Here is a 19,356-nt window from a genome sequence, read left to right as displayed (position 1 = left end):
ATAGCGAGCAAATTTTTTTTGATCATGTGAGGCATTTTCAAAGCAGCTTTTTAGCATAAACTCCATGTTTTACGTTTTTTAGAGGTTTTTGTATTGTTTTTAGATTTTTATAGCATTTGGGGAGATCTGTGGTTCAAATCAGATGTTGTGTGGTTCCGGTTGGCTTTCGATCTAATTGTTATTAATTGCTCTTGAACGAAGTTCATAGCAATTATTGTAAACGTATGTTTTTTATGCAAAATTTTTGCTTGACAATTTTGACTTTTCGAGTGACTTTTACGCCCTTGACTTTTTGCGTTTCGCGTGATCTAAAATTCTCTCTCAGTCACAATTTCAAGCAGCTGAATTCAATTGGCGGCAATTTAATACTAATATTCAAATGAAAAGTGCGCCGAAACTGGTGCAATTTTCAACTTTAAATCTTAATAGTGGTATATGTTAACCTCTAATGTGGTTATTTGAAGCCCACTATTGAAGTTCTTTGTGCCATTTAGCCCCACCCCACCCCACCCCACCCCACCCCCCCCCCCCCCCCCCCCGACTGAAGCAGGCTGCAATTGATTAGAGCTCCAACTAGTCGTTCGAAAGCAATTCTTCCGATGTTTAGTTGGTTATGTTTTTGTACTTCTTTTCGGAGTTTTGGGTTTCAATAATCGTCTCTTAATCTCGTATAGTCAACTTTTAATATATTGCTGCATTATTTTAAGTCGATTTCAATCAAATATTTTCTGGCGTTAAACGTATCAGAATTTAAAATTCAAAAAAGAAATTTTCCGTGGTCGATTCAGCACAAACTATCGTGATTAAATCTGATCAGACTATATGACCTCGTTCTTGATTCCTCGTTTTTTTATGTTTCAGTTGCTCCCGAGCTTCCCGAAGAAGTTGATGACATCGTTGGAGAAGCCCACAAACCTCTCGAGTTCCGAGTTCCTTACGCGGGAGGCAAGCCCAAACCGACTGCCGAACTCAAAAAGGACGACGAACCCTGTGACGACTACGATATTGAGGTGTTAGATGACGAAGTCGTGTTCCGACTCAAAGACCCGAACATGAACCATTCGGGCGATTTCACTGTCAAGTTGAAGAACCCGTTCGGTGAAGCAGAGACCAAAGCTAAATGTTTAATGTTTGATTTTGAATTGTTATTATAAATATAGTTCAGTTAGTTTAAGCAAATTTTGGTCGATCTTTGTCTTTATTTTTTATAATTATTTGCTCAGTTTAAGCTTCCCGCTAAAGTTTTCCACATTCGATCTCAAATTTGGAACTATGTTATAAGGTCAGGGTACCTTCCACTGAAATAAATACAAATACGTAAATTTTTTTGAAAGCCTTTTCTCGCTCTTTGCATTTTTTGTTTAATAAGTTTATACCAGGTAATGGTTGGGCAAGTGCCTAAACAAAAGCAGTAATAAAAATTATTTGCCAAATAATTGATGGGAAATAGCATCTTAGCGTTTATTGTAGATGTTTTCAAATTTTTTGTCGGAAAAAGATTTTTCCTTTTCCTTGCTTTTCCTTATCCTTTTCTTTTCCTTGCTTTTCTCTATAAGAACTGCTCTGTCGCTTTTTCTCGCAGTCGGCAGTCATTTATTGATTGGCAACTAACTGTGATGTATGGTTTTTGCAGTTCGTTGTTTTGGGGCAGCAATTCTCGAATTTTTTCGATTAGTTTATCAATTTTTGCTGTCAGTTTTTTTCTTGAATAATTCGCCTGTTATTGTTTCATTTATATCAGCATAATTAGTTGTGAGGCTCATAATGTTAGTTAGGGTTGTCAATTTTGTACTCCAAGTTGTTTGGGGAACTCTTCCGAGTGTTGTTATCGATAGTTTTTGGAGTGTATTTAAAACAAGATTGTAAACGTCAATGCCGCACGTAAAAACTAAGTAATTAAGTAAAACGGCTGAACCAATTGAAGAGCAGAAAGTGATTTTCTGTTTATGCTGTGTTTTTGAGAGAGCGAGAAAGGTTTGAAAGTTTTTTTGCTAAGCAAGAGAAATATTTCGATCACTTGCGGCTTTTCGGAAGCAATATTTTGTTAGTTTTTAACTTATTTTAGATTTTTTGCATTTATCTCTTACTTTTGCTGCTAATGTATAGTTGCTCAATTTAATTCATTAATTCTGCGAGTCGTCTTCATCTTTAAGTTTAGCCATCAAGATAAAAGTAGGCATTTGAACTAGCGAATCAATCTCCTTGAGTTTGTAAAGCTCCTTTTATAGCAAACATGCAAGACTCAGAAATTCAGAAAAAACTGTTAAAAGAAACAGTTGATCCTGGTCAGGCATTACTTTTGCCAATCAATATGAAACTCGGTCACCAAAACCAACTTCAAGTCTCTCATAGCCAATCCACTCCAAGTAAACGCTCTTCTACTACAACGTTAATTTCGCAACCCAAATCCACGACAAAATTTTAAACCACAAACTCGATATACAAATCAACTCTGTCTAAACTGCGGTCTCCCTTGGTCTATCAAAAACAGAGACAAATACATTGCAAAAGTCAAGACCAGCAACCGTTGTGGCCTCCAAAACCACTTTGCTCGGGTGTTCCAAAAGACAAAATCTAACCATACAAAAAACTCCTCGTTCAGTTGTAGATGTTTTTCAGACTGAAGTTGAAACTTTAAGGTTGTTTCGATAGCGTTTTGAAGGTTTTTGGCTATTAAAGGGAGTTGTACGCTATTCGAATATTTTTATAACTAATTCACCGGTTTTAAGGCTATCATAGCAATTTCCGGTTTATTGTATTGCTTATACTTGTCACTGAATGTTAGTTTATTGCTCGTGGACAGTTCCTATTGTACATCAATTGTCAGTTCTTTGTTTCTAAGCGAAGTGTTTGAGTTTTAGCAAAGAATTGCAAGAAATTCTAATTTTTCAAATTTTCTAGGTTTTCGTTTTTTCAAAAATAGAGACCTTTTCGTGCTTTTTAGGATTTGTCCGAATTTGTGAAAGCAATAATATTGTCTCGATTACTTGAAACATTTTTCACTTTGTAATTGTACTTGTACATATTGAAAATTTGGGTCTTTTCCATCCCCCCTCTCCCCTCAGCTTAATGAGCGCATATTCTTTGCGCCCCCAGACGCACTTGCCAATTTTTACAATGATTTACTATGTAATGGCACGTGCTCTGTAACTGGGGGCGCATGACCTACTGGGGGGACACAAACGTAAAAGATCCAAAAATTCAATTGAATTTTTGTTCTTTTTTTGATTTCAAGTACTTTTAGCTAAAATTGTTTTCTTTAATCAATTAAAAAATAGTCTTCTCTCTTCTTTAATGTTCACTGCGAGCAGAAACTAGAAATACTACAGGCTGCTTTTTGGCAAAGGTATCTTTGAGTCTTTTCTGGAATTCTTCCGGCTATGTGTTCAAGACCCCTTCACACATTTTCGCAATTTCTGAAGTCAAATTGAAGCGATGATTTGGTCACTTCGAAACGGGCTGTTCTTAATCCAGTCGCAGTCCATTCAAGGTCTAGTTTTTAGTTCAGTCAATGAAAATTCTTTGAATTGTAGTTCACGACTTATCCTGCTATGTTTTTTTACTTCCTCGAACAAAATATTTTTCCCTTTACCTGATTTTGCCACTTTTTGACATTTTGCGTGAAGTCATTGCGTGATTTTTCTTAGCTTGTTTCATTGCTTGCTCATTCTGCTCCAAGTGCTTTTAAGCAATAGTTGCTGAGTAGAGCAATGAAAAATAAACAGAATCAGTATCAAAACATGGAGTCGAAAATGGAAAAGGGGAAGCCCAGTTTTAGATAACTGCTACTTGCAATTTGTTCTTAAAAGTCTTAGTTACAATCTCTAATGCTTATTGGTATTCCTTAATTACCACCCAGCTTTTTGCAAGCGAGAAGTTACAGACTTCCATGGGAACCCTTGGCGTAAAATAACGCGAATAAAGAGAAGGGTGAATTGTTTTTTTAATGAAGCTCCAATTATGGAGTGATTATTGTAGGTGTTTTTATGCTGATTTAATTATACCTTTTACATCATCTCAATTTTTGTATTGTAATCCACATTTCAGCAGACAACTAATTGAAATTTTGGAAATACTAAAGACGAACAAGCTTTTGATTATAAACTACTGATGGAAACACCTTGTATGATGTTGGACTGCAATTACGCAAAAACGAATTGTTATTAAAGCAATTACATAATATTGTTAGTTATAAATCTTATGGAATTTTTGATAGAAACAAGCAGTTTTTAAGTTTCTCATCATATGTGGAATATTATTTGTAGAATTCTTTACTGGTACAAGGAAGCAAACTATTTACTATTGCTTAGAAAGTGGATAATAAGACGAAAGTATGATAGAAATGCGGTTAAAAGTTACCGCTGATCACAGATATAATGCAAAAATTTTCAGTCATTGAGATAATTTCAATATTTTAGTCTACCAGATAGCTCAATAAATGCAAAAAGAAAATTGTACTATTCCAGTGTTTTTTTCAGGTTGCTCGATTTGGGCCAATAATTTTTTTGTTCCAGTAAGTGTAGTGTGCAAATAATGCATGTCTGTGTATTGAAACCAGAGAAAGTTCTCCCTTGCCGTATGGCTCACTCAAGAACGAGATCGCCTTCACCGCAAATTGTTGAGGGTCAGATCGTGCAAATCCTATAATTCCGTGGACAGCTCCTAGATTCATCATTCCCAGAATGTGGTGCCAGTCGTTTTTTCTGACTTTTCAGCAACTAATTTTCTGAGATTCCATGAACTTTTTTGCCAGGCTTTGGATCCGTTATACCCAAGCACTGCCGTGCTCAGTCGATAAGGTTTTGCTCTCTCACTTGATCATCCCACTCTCGTAGAAACCCGCCAATTGAGCTGCACGAGATGCTGCTTCAAGTTCCAGTTTGAGAATGCTGATTCCTTTGATGTACCTCAAGTTCGACCTGCTGGTGATATGCCGCGTTGATTTCGTCCCCATTGGGTTGGTTGTTTTCATGTTGACAACGGCCTCTGCTTGTTTGCTTCCAGTCAACAGCCGTCAGCAGCGGGCCACCAGTGTTTGCCAGGTTCCCCAGTATTGTAAAGTTTTTTTTGCTCCTTTATGAGAGTATTGAGTGTCCATCATCCTCTGTCTCTTGCATCAGTCATTGAGGGGCAATCCACATAGATGTATTGGGAAGTTTCCTAGGCCGTTCTACAGAGACTGAAGCTATCATCTTCGCTGGTCCCTATTTTTATGCTGCCAGTATCTTAACTCAGGATGGTGCCCACTACATTTCCAGCTGATACATGTCTGTTAATCCCATGTAAGCGTGGAATCATTGTTCATGCTGGTTCCTCCATCGGTTCGACAATTTTCTTTAGTAAGGGATGTTGCACTACAGGGAGAGAGAGAGAGAGAGAGAGAGAGAGAAAGAGAGAGAGAGGGAGGGAAAGAGAGGCGGAATTGACTTCTGATTACAGCTTTTGCTGCTTCAAAAGTCTGGCTTACATTTTGTTCCATGTTGCTTCTAGTATTCGCTGCGTCGTCAGCTTCTTCGTTTCCCTGTACCCCAAAACGGCTAGGAAAACAGAAACCTGAAATATTGACGTCAGGGTTGTCGTGGAGATTCCCGAAAATTCCTCCTGCTTGGTTCTTCGGCGTGTTGCTCAAATTTTAGCGTTTGCTTTCTTGGTAGAAAAGGGACATGCAATCCGTGATGTCAAATGGGGTCTCTTCTATGTTGGTCGCCGTTTCAACTGCTTTACTCATTGCTTGGGTCTCGCTTGAAACGGCTATATCCAAGGCCAGCTGGGAATTAGTGCTTTTTCGGTAATTGGTTGCAACTTGGGATAACATTTGCCGCCCCTCCACTGGTGTTCTGTCCTTGGCTGATCCATCTGTGAAGATCTTTGTTCCACCTCGTTGATTGATTATTTTGTCTTCTGTCTTCTGTCTTGGTCACATTGGTTTTGGTAAAATGGAGATTGTTTATCTTTTACCATGGCGGCGGTAGTTTGAGAAAGGTTCTTATTAAGTTTTGGACAAATACTTGGCTCCACATTTCTTTTATTTTATTCCCCCAGTCATTTTTTTCTTCTTTGTCTCTGTTCTGTCTTCTTGGCTGTCTTTATTCTTCGGTTGTCATCTTGAAGTCGTATAACTCGTTCGTATGCTAATAATGCATTCTGACAGACTCTTGTTGCAAGTGGTGGCAGGTTACTCTCGAAGAGAATAGCTTCGTTTGGTGTCTTGTTCAGGCTGCCGGTGATCACTCTACCGGCAAAAGGCTGGGTTGATTCTATTTCTTCTCTTTGTTTGTCCTACTTAGCTAGGGGTGCCAAGCTGCGCTAGCGTACTTTACAACCGAGTTGCTATGTAAGTTTGTCTTAGTTGCTATCTTTGGTATCCCCACGACGTGTTTTCGAGTTCATTCAGTGCCCTACATCTTTGTTTGACTGTTATCTGTGAGCTGCGTTGTCTTAGATGCTATCTTTGGTAACCCCACGACGTGTTATCGAGCTCAATCAGTGCCCTATGTCTTTGTTTTACTGTTATCTGTGAGCTGCGTTGTTTTGTTGTGACTGAAAGCTGTCTGTCATAGGTGATGCCCAGGAATTTTGGATTCTCGTCGCTCTTTTTAAATTGTTTTCTTAGTAGAGTTCTTGGTTTCCGTGTTGCTTCCTTGGTTACAGTTGTGAAGAAGCTGGTGGTTGCCTTCTCTACTGATATCTTCAATTTTTCCTCCGAGCTCCCTCGTCAACACTTTTCAACAATTTCTACGTCTCCTTCTGGGCCTATTCAAGCGATGGTTTTGCTGTATACAGAGCGACATCATCAGCGAATAGGCTGGCATAGGTACTTGTTTCCAGATGTATACAAAAAATAGCAGTTTATTTAAAACCTTCCCTTGGGGAACACATTGCTCCATGGGGTTCCTTTTATTGTTTTGTTCCCGTTCACTGTCACGAATGCAAGCCCGTTACTGATCCAGTTCTGTGTCCATCGCAAAATAAATATGTTTTGGGATCTTCAGTTCTACCATTTTGTTGTCTCGCCACACGGTGTCAAAGGCCTGACTGTAATCGATCAGTGTAACGAGGGTTCCTTGCATTGGATTCGGGTGGAACCAATCGCTAATTATTTGGGAAACGTTAAAAAACCTGTCTTCGGTGCTTCTTCTTGCTCTAAATCGGGCTTGTACTTGGTTCAACAGATGCTTGGTTTATAGGAAGTGCCAAAGTCTATCGGTCGTTGGATGACAGATGATAGGGTTATTGGTCTGCAACTGCTCACAGTTTAACGGTTTGCCTTCTTCTTATGTATCGGTCTTATATCTGCAAGTTTTCAGTTCTGCGTTGTTCTCATATTCCTCCAAGACTCATTGAACATCTGCAGTATGTACTTCAGAGCTTATCGTCCCAGTTGAACGATCATTCTTGGATGTCGATAATTCGGTGCAGCGCGGTGATTTGTTCTTGCATGTTGAACTGCTCGGTATATTTGGTGCTTGACTGTCGCTTTCAAAGCTACTGTCGCTGCAGCAAGCAACGCCGAATTTCAACTGTAGGAGTTTTTTGGAAGTCTCAGAGCCGCTGCTCGAGTTTACAATGGTGGTCGTCTTATATCAGGTGACCATAGGTACAACACTGCTTTTGGGTTCTGAAGCTCGTTTTTGTTAGCTTCGGGTGATCTAGCATCCGCTGTGTTTTTCCAAAGCTTCCGAATATATTTTCTTCCTCTTTGTCGGTTTACAAAAACCAAAGCCTATAATATTTCTGGCTATCAAATAATACCAAGGTTGATCTTTCTGAAAGGAGCATATACTTTAAAAGGATCTATGTTAAACCTCTACCTTAAATCTCGTATTTAATTTAAATATGTCTATGGTCAATATGCTGATCATCAGCATTATCATCAGTTATCTTATGTCACTGGAGATTTTGAACGATTTTTTCTCCTTTTTCCCCAAACTTTATCAGCTAGAATTGGATTTTTTATTCTGTGAAGAAATTCGATTTAATCTTTATTTCTGAAATGATTCAAATCCAAAAGTTAATAACAATTTTTGTTGACATATTACAGTACAATTTACAAACAATATTCTATAATTATAGTAATTGGTGGAGGTGGGTACTCTAAGTTTTTTCTCTCCGAATGAAAAGGGATTCCTATTTGGAATGAGTTAAGACTGGCTCTATTTTTCAAGGTAATTTTTTTGTAATCTGTGTGAGCAATCCTTTTTTACTGATCCAGTGGACTTTTTTAAATATTTGTTGCGCTGTGAGCATATGACTTATAGCTCCATTAGTTACATATACAATAAGGGGGCTACAATTCTGTAGGGGGCTATAAGGAAAACACCCGCATTTTAATTGTAATGAAATTTCGTCAATAGAGGGAGAGGAACATTTTGATCCATTTTTGAGGCAAATGAACGCAAACATGATGATCATTAACGATTCCAAAAAGCGTTAGCTTGAAGTACATCAAATTTGAGAAGCTAATTAAATTAATTTGAACAGCTTTTTCTTCAGTTTTATCATTTTTAATTGATCTGAAATTTCAACTATTTAATTGTCCAAACTCGTTAGTTGATTTTGTTTTTAAATCTATTTCAAAGTTTTGCAGACTTTTCACAATCGGCTTTTCAACGCCGTTCTTATTGAAAGATAAGACACTAAAAATAACCAGTAAAAAACTGTCCTCATTGTAATTTAACTCTAACTGTATTAAATTACCAAATTTAACACATCTCGAAATAACGAAGTCGAACGAAGAACTAATTGAGAGACTTATGTCACTTTATATTTTAACTCAAATCTTCGTTCAAGTTAATTATTGCAAGATCAAAACTAATAATAATAACATTAATAAAACAGATCTTTTCCGTTTGTGTGACCACCCCCCCAAGCTTAGTGCGTGCATATTTTTGTATCCCAAGACGCACGCGGCCATATTTTTGCATAATGCTTTACTATGTAATGACACGTGCTCTGTAACTGGGGGGTGCATAACGTATTGTGGGGGTGGAAGCTCAAAGATTAGAAAAAAGGGCAATTGTTTCCTTTTTCTCCCCGACAACATTCTCCTAAGCTTTTGTGAGCAAACAGCTCACAAATTCAAAACTAGATTTCACGCCAAAAAGTAAATCAAATTTAGGTTTTTAATAGACAAAAGGAGATAATAAAGACTAGTTCTAGTCTTAGAGGGAAGTTTAATATATAAAAAATTTCGAATTAGGTTTGGGAGCTCTTTTTTTTTAGAAAATTTTGCATTTTTTTTTGTTTTTTCAAGTCACCTAGAGACTACTAGACACTTTTAATATCGAAGTTACTTTAATGACAAACCTCTTTTACGATCAAATGAAGCCCAATGAACAAAAAATTTGTTTCGAAGGGATCACTCATGTTTTTTTTGGACTCGTATCTCAAATTTCGTAATTTCAAATGAAATTTTGATTTATTTTTTGAGGTTTTTGCTAAAGTTTTATAATCCTATGGCAAAAACTTGTTGACTAAAGGTGCAATAGAGTTGCTAATGAGCATTAAGTGAACCTATCTATTGCTGTGAGTGGACAGCTAATGGCTGTTAAGACTTTGAAAATAAATTTCCGAAAGTTTTTTAAAATTAGTAAATCATAAACTTATTTTTTTGAACTGTAAGTTCGTCTCAGTAAAACAGGATTGAACTCCTTCATACCACTGCAACACAAGTTATTCTCATTGGCGGCTTTATCAAACAACTATTGGTTATACGTCTTCAATGCCACAAGATTTCAAATTTTTAAAAAAATTTTTTGGACATTTCGTTTTATTGGTTCATTTTGAAATCTTATCACGTCATCCTAATATTGATGGCTACATCTTCCTTTAGTGAAGACGTCCAAAGGATCATAGATAAAATTTTCTGAGAAAAAAAATATGGTTTAAATGGCTTCACCACTTTCTTCTCCCATTTTTCTAAAGAAATTTTGGTTTTTGCCTGTATTTGTTGTTTTTTTCATAGTCATAAGACATATTGTGATGTCTTATTGATTACCTAGGCATCATAAACACCCTTGTATTCACATAGTTGCATAGCTGAGCGCATTCATTGAATTCCTATGAAAAATTTTGAGTTTATTGGCTGTTAAGACTTTAAAAATATTTTTTTTAATGTTTTTTTGAACATAAATCAATCTTAAGCTTATTTTCGTGCATTGTAAGTCAGTCTCGGTAATGACAGAACCGCTTTTTTCTACATCAGCAAAAATTTGTCTAGTTAGCGGTTTTGTCCTCTAGCTATTGGTTTTTTTGACTTCGGTGCAGGAGTTTTCATAATTTTTATAATTTTTGGATTTTTCTTTAGTAATTTTGGTTCCTTTTGAAATCGTATTACATTATTATCATTATATTACCAATGTTTATCTTTCTGAGAAGAACATAAACTCCAACCCCTTCTGAAGTTAACCTCTAATTTAAGTCTCATCTAGTTTAAATATGTCTATTTCCATTATGCTGGGCATCGCGGGGTACTTTCTGTCATAGTATGTTTGCCTTATTGTAATGTTTTGCATTTGCGCAGAAATTCGATACATTCTTTATCCGTGAAGTGGCTGTTCATACGGATCCAAATGTTAATAACAAATTATCGATAAATCAGTCATAAAATACTGCCAATGTTCTATAATTACATGAATTGGTCGAGGGGTCTATAAGTTCTTTCTCGTCGAATGAAAAGGGATTCTTATTTGGAATGAGATACGACTGGCTCTATTTTTCAAGTTATTTGTTGGTAATCTGTGTGAGCAATCCTTTTTTACTGATCCAGTGGACTTTTTAAATATTTGTTGCGCTGTGAGCATATGACTTATAGCTCCATTAGTTACATATACAATAAGGGGGCTACAATTCTGTAGGGGCTATAAGGAAAACACCCGCATTTTAATTGTAATGAAATTTCGTCAATAGAGGGAGAGGAACATTTTGATCCATTTTTGAGGCAACTGAACGCAAACTTGATGACCATTGACGATTCCAAAAAGCGTTAGCTTGAAGTACATCAAAATTGAGAAGCTAATTAAATTAAATTGAACAGCTTTTTCTTCAGTTTTATCATTTTTAATTGATGTGAAATTTCAACTATTTAAACGTCCAAGCTCGTTAGCTGATTTTGTTTTTAAATCTATTTCAAAGTTTTGCAGACTTTTCACAATCGGCTTTTCAACGCCGTTCTTATTGAAAGATAAGAAACTAAAAATAACCAGAAAAAAACTGTCCTCATTGTAATTTAACTCTAACTGTAATATATTACCAAATTTAACACATCTCGAAATAACGAAGTCGAACGAAGAATTAATTGAGAGACTTATGTCACTTTATATTTTAACTCAGATCTTCGTTCAAGTTAATTATTGCAAGAACAAAACTAATAATAATAATATTAATAAAACAGATCTTTTTCGTTTGTGTGACCACCCCACCCCCAACCCCCTCCCCCCAAGCTTAGTGCGTGCATATTTTTGTATCCCAAGACGCACGCGGCCATATTTTTGCATAATGCTTTACTATGTAATGACACGTGCTCTGTAACTGGGGGGTGCATAACGTATTGTGGGGGGGGGGGGGGGGGGGGGCAACGGAAAAGATCCGAGATTACAAAAAAGGGGCAATTGTTTCCTTTTTCTCCCCGACAACATTCTCCTAAGCTTTTGTGAGCAAACGGCTCCTTCATGTTTGTGCTGTCCCCACATACATCTAGTAAGTGCTGCATACTATTTGAAGACCCAAGTTACAAACAGAACAGATCCAGGAAAATATATTAATTTTCGACAATACAGTTAGAGTTAAGTCAAAAATCGGATCTTTTCCGTTTGCGCCCCCCCCCCCCCCCCCAGCTCAGTAGGCGCATATTATTTGCATCCCCCAGAAGCGCGTGCCATGTTTTTACATAATGATTACCCATGTAATGACACGTGCTCTGTAAGTGGGGCGCATAACTTACTGAGGGGGGGGGGGGGGCACAAACGGAAAAGATCCCAAAAATCATATTAAAAAATATTTCGCAGCAAAATAATTCGCTGTGGGGTATATTAATCGACCTGTCATGACATTTTACAGTGGATATGATTTTGATGCGAATTCCAAGTTTCTTAGTGACTATTTTGGTGATGTTTTTACCGTTCTGGGAGACAACAACATCAGTCTATTAGACAGAGCAGAGGAAAGAGAGACCTTCATTGCCCTCCTCATAACAATGAAAACTGGCACCACAGAATTGGCCATCGATTTGATTGTTATGTTCGTTTTGGTTAGTAAAAAAATGTGAATCTAAAACCAACATTATTCATATACCATTGGAAAATGAGTTTTTATTGTTTTCATCTAAGAAAGGAGCTTGATATGGGGTCAACAGTTTTCCCTTGTTTTAGAACTCAATTTTGAAAATACCATGCTTGACCGAAAATTGATAATAAAAGACCATGTTTGACCCAAATTGCCTTCTAATTCGCCCAAATAATTCATTAATCTGAACATAAATTTTTGCTTAAACAAAGGGCTGTGTTCGAAATAAATGAACTGTTGGCCAGTTAGTCGACGATTGTTGTTGAGACAATTTTGCGCTGAAAAAGACGCCGCTTTTTAATTGTTTTAATGAAACTAAAATTATCTGAAACTTCAAAGATAACTTACTGGAAATAATTTAAAATATAAAACCAGTGAAGAAATATAAGTGAAGCCTGACATGAAACAGTGAAATTTTCAATATAGAAAGAGATAAGAAATTGTTAAAGATGGAAACAAGTGCTTCGTTATTCCGATTTCACTTAGTGGAGGGGAGGGGGGACTACGCGCTCAGCTGTTTTTTTGTTGCTTGTTTACTGAGTTTTGAAATACCGATATTTTTGACATAGAAACACATGGGCGAAATCATTTCAAAGCTCAACGAGCTAAGACTTGTAAGTTAAAACGAGTTTTCATGCAACTAAGTTTTCATCAAATATTTGTAGTTTGTTTTAGTTTTAATTGTTTTTTTGTTATTTTTGCTTGTTTTGTAGCCTAGTATCATTCACAAAAGGTCATTTTGACACATTTAAAGGACACTCGTTGACTTATGCAATAATTTTTTTGAACAGCTTAATTTTTATGATTCCCACATTCGGTTTTCGTAAAAATTTGGTTAATTTTTTAATTGTGCATGTATTTTTTTCTTTTTGAGGTTTGATTATGAAACTGGATTAACCAGAAGAAACTTTGGTCCTCTAAAGAGACCTAAGGTGAAGTTAGAGTTTTTAGCTATTGCTTTCTGTCTTTCATGGCTTTGACGTTATTCGCATGCGTGATTATTTTAGTGATTTTACGAGTTTGGCCTTTAATTAATTCTTGGATATTCTCTTCTTGTCTCTCTTTTGACTTGTGTATTAGTTTCAACAATAACAGCTCTGAACTGCTTTATTGTGAATCTGTTTTGTAATGTCAGTTTTCAATAATTTTTTTGATACCGTTTTTCTTTTTCAAAAAAAAAATGGTCTTTTGAATCTTTTACTTCTGTTTTTTTTGTTATCCTGTCTGTTGTTCTCAATCAAACCAGGTCTTATCAGATTCGTAATACCAATACAACGGCCTCATTTTGTAGATGAAACTTATGAAAATTGGGTTGAAAGCATTTACTTTTAAAAACTTTTAGTGAAAATTCCAGTTTTGCTTGTTTTTCTAGGTGTTCAATTGCATTTTGTTTTCTGTATTTTGTCGCTAACTGAAGTTAAGAAACAATGGTTTTTGTTTTCAATTCCTAATTAAAACTATTTTGATTATTTAAGTAGCATTAAGTGTTTTATAATTTATCTGCACTAATTTTCAAAATTTTTTTGAGTTTTCAAGTGTCTATTTTTTTATCCGGTTATTTTTTCCCGGTTTTAGGTTTTCCGCATTAAAATTTGATTGGTGATAAAAACGGTGATTTTGGTCCAAAAATATGTTTTGTTGGGATAAGTATAGCGTGAATAAATTTTGAGGAAAATCGTGTACCATTTTTTCTGACTTTTTCAGCTGATTTTGTGTATTTCTGGCTCATATGTTCTGCTCACCCTGATATTGCCGTGAACAAATTGAAAGTCGACTTTGTGCTTACCTTTTCTTTGAATTCGATTTTTTGACAATCTGTTTTTGTGTCTTTTTCTAGATGCTCTCCTCTATTTTTCTTTCTGTTTCATATCATCGAATGATGCGACCACAAGCCAAAGACCAATTTTTAAATGAATCTGAACTCTCACCTGCTGAATTTGTTTTCTGGAGAAAGTTTGGTATGAAATTTTGCTCGGTTTTCTGGCCGATCTATGGTCTGATATTTTTTGTTTGCGCTTCTAAAACTTAATTGTGAATACAAATCTAAATAAATTATAAAGGGGTTACCTAAAATATTATTTGAGAATGTCATTTTTGTAGTCTGGCGGAATGAGGTTTATACCTGACCAGATTCTTGCTTCACTAAATCAAGATTTTTTTATAGATTGATTTCTTTTTTAAACTAAATGTGAACTACTTCACTCAGTTCAATTTTTGTTCAACCTAGTGATAGTAAAACCACAACAGTAAAAATTTCACTGCTTTGTCCTAAATTTTGAATACTTCAGTTTTTAATTTGCAAGGCAAGATATAACTTTTTTAAATCTCTTCTTGATTTGGTAGATTTTCAAGCCAAAAATGTGGATGAGCATTGTCGAAACATTAAGTGCAAGTGCATTTACTGCGTCTCTTTGTTTCGGTGAATACTTTGTTTGCAGAAAAAACAACGTAGATTGACATTTATAACTTTGGAACGGAATAAATAAGTGTGTGAAGAATACGTAAAATTGTCACTATAAAAGATCAAAAAAGATGTTGAGTACAATTTATACAATTTTAAAAAAAAACATTTGTGTTCTTTGTAGAAAAAGAAACAAAACAAGATTCAACCTGATTATTTTTTGAATTGGGGTTTCAATAAAAATCACTGACAAGTCAAAAGCCATGAATTTTCCTTGAACCTTTAATCAATCTTTCGTAGATGTTACGGAGGTTCTGTTACTTATGAAATATGGAAGTAACTCAGATGATACGTATTGATAGAGATCATGGAGTCATATTCAATGTGCAATTTCAAGAACTTAGTGCAAAAAAAACATTTTGACGCGAAAATTTTTATTGATATGTTATCATGCCGATAAATTATTTTACAATTTGCTACGAAATATAGATTCTGAATTCTAAAATTGTAATTAAATTAGCGTTGTTGCACAACCTGTTGTTCCAAAATTTATTTTGGAATAGCGGATTGTTTACGCAAGGCTTCCTTTCTTTACTTAATACCAATATTGATCTTGTTCCAAACGTCCTACAGAAATATGAGGAGTGTACTATATTGAAGAGGTTTTCGGTATTTTCTTTCCATCTGAAAATCAAAACCTTTGTGAAAAGCGCTATTTTGACAAAATTGATTTTTCGATACTTTTGATCTGTTTTCTGGTTTACTTGCAGTTGTCCAAAAAAGCAGCTTCCCCCAGTTCCAATTTCTGTTCTCTTGTGCATACATACAGGATCTTTCGAAACGTAAAATTGAGATTTCTTACCATTTTAATGATTAAATTAATAAATTTAAAATTTTCTGAAAAATCGTATCGTCTCAAACTTGTAGCTCTTTGATAGGTGCAAAATAAAGCACAAAGTTTAGGTGTTGGACAGTCAAAAAAAGTACGAAGAAAGTCACGCATGCTGATTATGATTAGCAACAGACAAAGTTTTTTTTTAAATTTCACTTTTTACTGTTCTCATAAAAAATTTCTACCCTCTACAATATTCGAGTAGAAATATTTCAAGTCATCGTAGATTAGTTTCGGATCAAAGTTAAAAATCGTTTTAAAATCAAACTTAGTTGCTGTAAGCAACTATATTCGCATGTGTTTTATTCATTAGTTTTAATACAAACTATTTGCTTCTGATTAACTCTCCGTTCAACTTATGTCTTGGTATGAATTCAGAAAAACAATTGATACAAATTATCTTTTTTTTCCATTCAAGTTTTTGCTTTTTTTGCCTTTGCACTGTTTACACAGAACGAGGAAAATGGTCTTGTAATCTCAATTTCAAAAACTGTTACAAAAATACTTTTTGTCAAAACATCAGAGTTCAAATTCAATTTAAATTTCAAATAAAGCCTTGCTCGGAGATCCGATATTGTATCTTCTGATGACAAGTCAAGTTTTCTACAGATGTCTATCTAAAAGATGCAAACTAAAGCTCTGAGCCGGAATCAAACATTAAGCTGTTAAAACATTAAACTGTTAAAACATTAAAAAGAGTTTTCATTTTTTTGTTAAGCGTCAACAAATAAAAGTTTGAAAATACAATTTAATTTCAAGTAATTTCCGATTGCACTTGAGGTCTGCAGCTCCGTCAAATTTACGTCACAAGTATTCTGTTTTTAATCCCAATCCGAACAAGCTGGTTTTCTAATACCAGGTATCTGACAACAAACCTAAGATGTTTTCTTGTGTTACTTATTTTGTTTTTTATTTCTTGAGCCATTTTTAACTCTGGGTTTTAAGTCGCCTTGAAAGTTTATTTTTAAGAAAAACACCTAAAATTTTTACCTTCGAAATTTCTACTCTGTGTGTTCAATTTGCCAGAGTGTTTATTTTTAATTAACTTTTTTAGTTAGATGTATCGAATTGCTATCTACTTTGAATCATATTTTATGCCCGAATTTGAGTAGTTTCAAGTGATGGCCCATCAAGAATTGAAATTAATGTTTGGCCAGCTTACTCAATTGCTACTCTTGAGAACATATAGGAAACAAACTACAGTGGCATTAATGAACTACCTTGGGGAACCCCTCGGTTAAGTGATAATTGCACGATGTTTTCTCTGTGGACATTTGTTACTTGAAATCAATTTGTTTATTCTTTTATTGTCAACTAGATCAAATTATTTTAAGCGCAAAATTTTATTTAAAAATGAACTTGATGGCTTTGAAATGTACGAAATAAGCAACACCGTCCAAACTTTTTTGATCATTTTGGCCTCTGATATATTTAGTAAAAAAAATTATCGCAAAAATGGTTGACTGGGTTTTAATGACGTTACTGACATATCCTTACTTATATGTTGTCTTTGAGATAATGAGTTGGTTGCAATGGTATTTAGAAAAGCTCTTGAAAAGCTGCGACTAATTGAGACCGGGCGATGGTTGATTTTTTTTTGTGTCCTCTATTGGTGAGCAGTAAGCAATTCTGTTCGCATGTTTTTTGTTCATTACTTTTGATTCAAACTATTTGCATATGTTTGCCTTTCCGTTCCATTTCTGTCTCGGTATGAATTTAAAAAAATTGATAGAATTTATCGTTTTTCCTTCTTATTTTTGTTTTTCCTTTGCCGTTGCACAGGACGAGGCAAGTCGTCTTGTTATCTTAATTTCAAAAACTGTTACAAAAATACTTTTGTCAAAACATCAGAGTTCAAATTCAATTTAAATTTCAAATAGAGCCTTGCTCGGAGATCCGATATTGTATCTTCTGATGACAAGTCAAGTTTTCTACAGATGTCTATCTAAAAGATGCAAACTAAAGCTCTGAGCCGGAATCAAACATTAAGCTGTTAAAACATTAAACTGTTAAAACATTAAAAAGAGTTTTCATTTTTTTGTTAAGCGTCAACAAATAAAAGTTTGAAAATACAATTTAATTTCAAGTAAATTCCGATTGCACTTGAGGTCTGCAGCTCCGTCAAATTTACGTCACAAGTATTCTGTTTTTAATCCCAATCCGAACAAGCTGGTTTTCTAATACCAGGTATCTGACAACAAACCTAAGATGTTTTCTTGTGTTACTTATTTTGTTTTTTATTTCTTGAGCCATTTTTAACTCTGGGTTTTAAGTCGCCTTGAAAGTTTATTTTTAAGAAAAACACCTAAAATTTTTACCTTCGAAATTTCTACTCTGTGTGTTCAATTTGCCAGAGTGTTTATTTTTAATTAACTTTCTTAGTTAGATGTATCGAAATGCTATCTACTTTGAATCATATTTTATGCCCGAAATTGAGTAGTTTCAAGTGATGGCCCATCATGAATTGAAATTAATGTTTAGCCAGCTTACTCAATTGCTACTCTTGAGAACATATAGGAAACAAACTACAGTGGCATTAATGAACTACCTTGGGGAACCCTTCGGTTAAGTGATAATTGCACGATGTTTTCTCTGTGGACATTTGTTACTTGAAATCAATTTGTTTATTCTTTTGTTGTCAACTAGATCAAATTATTTTAAGCGCAAAATTTTATTTAAAAATGAATTTGATGGCTTTGAAATGTACGAAATAAGCAACACCGTCCAAACTTTTTTGATCATTTTGGCCTCTGATATATTTAGTAAAAAAAATTATCGCAAAAATGGTTGACTGGGTTTTAATGACGTTACTGACATATCCTTACTTATATGTTGTCTTTGAGATAATGAGTTGGTTGCAATGCTATTTAGAAAAGCTCTTGAAAAGCTGCGACTAATTGAGACCGGGCGATGGTTGATTTTTTTTGTGTCGTCTATTGGTGAGCAGTAAGCAATTCTGTTCGCATGTTTTTGTTCATTACTTTTGATTCAAACTACTTGCATATGTTTGCCTTTCCGTTCCATTTCTGTCTCGGTATGAATTAAAAAAAAATTGATAGAATTTCTCGTTTTTCCTTCTTATTTTTGTTTTTCCTTTGCCGTTGCACAGGACGAGGCAAGTCGTCTTGTTATCTTAATTTCCAAAATATCCAGAAATATGAGAAGTGTACTATATTAAAAAAAGGTTTTCGGTATTTTCTTTCCATCTGAAAATCAAAACCTTTGTGAAAAGCGCTATTTTGACAAAATTGATTTTTCGATACTTTTGATCTGTTTTCTGGTTTACTTGCAGTTGTCCAAAAAAACAGATTCCCCAGTTGCAATTTCTGTTCTCTTGTGCATACATACAGGATCTTTCGAAACGTAAAATTGAGATTTCTTACCATTTTAATGATTAAATTAATAAATTTAAAATTTTCTGAAAAATCGTATCGTCTCAAACTTGTAGCTCTTTGATAGGTGCAAAATAAAGCACAAAGTTTAGGTGTTGGACAGTCAAAAAAAGTACGAAGAAAGTCACGCATGCTGATTATGATTAGCAACAGACAAAGTTTTTTTTTTTAAATTTCACTTTTTACTGTTCTCATAAAAAATTTCTACCCTCTACAATATTCGAGTAGAAATATTTCAAGTCATCGTAGATTAGTTTCGGATCAAAGTTAAAAATCGTTTTAAAATCAAACTTAGTTGCTGTAAGCAACTATATTCGCATGTGTTTTATTCATTAGTTTTAATACAAACTATTTGCTTCTGATTAACTCTCCGTTCAACTTATGTCTTG

Source organism: Convolutriloba macropyga, chromosome 14 (genome assembly GCF_964194025.1).
Source record: "Convolutriloba macropyga chromosome 14, txConMacr16.3, whole genome shotgun sequence".
NCBI lineage: Eukaryota > Metazoa > Xenacoelomorpha > Acoela > Convolutidae > Convolutriloba > Convolutriloba macropyga.
Note: the sequence above shows the minus strand (reverse complement) of the source record.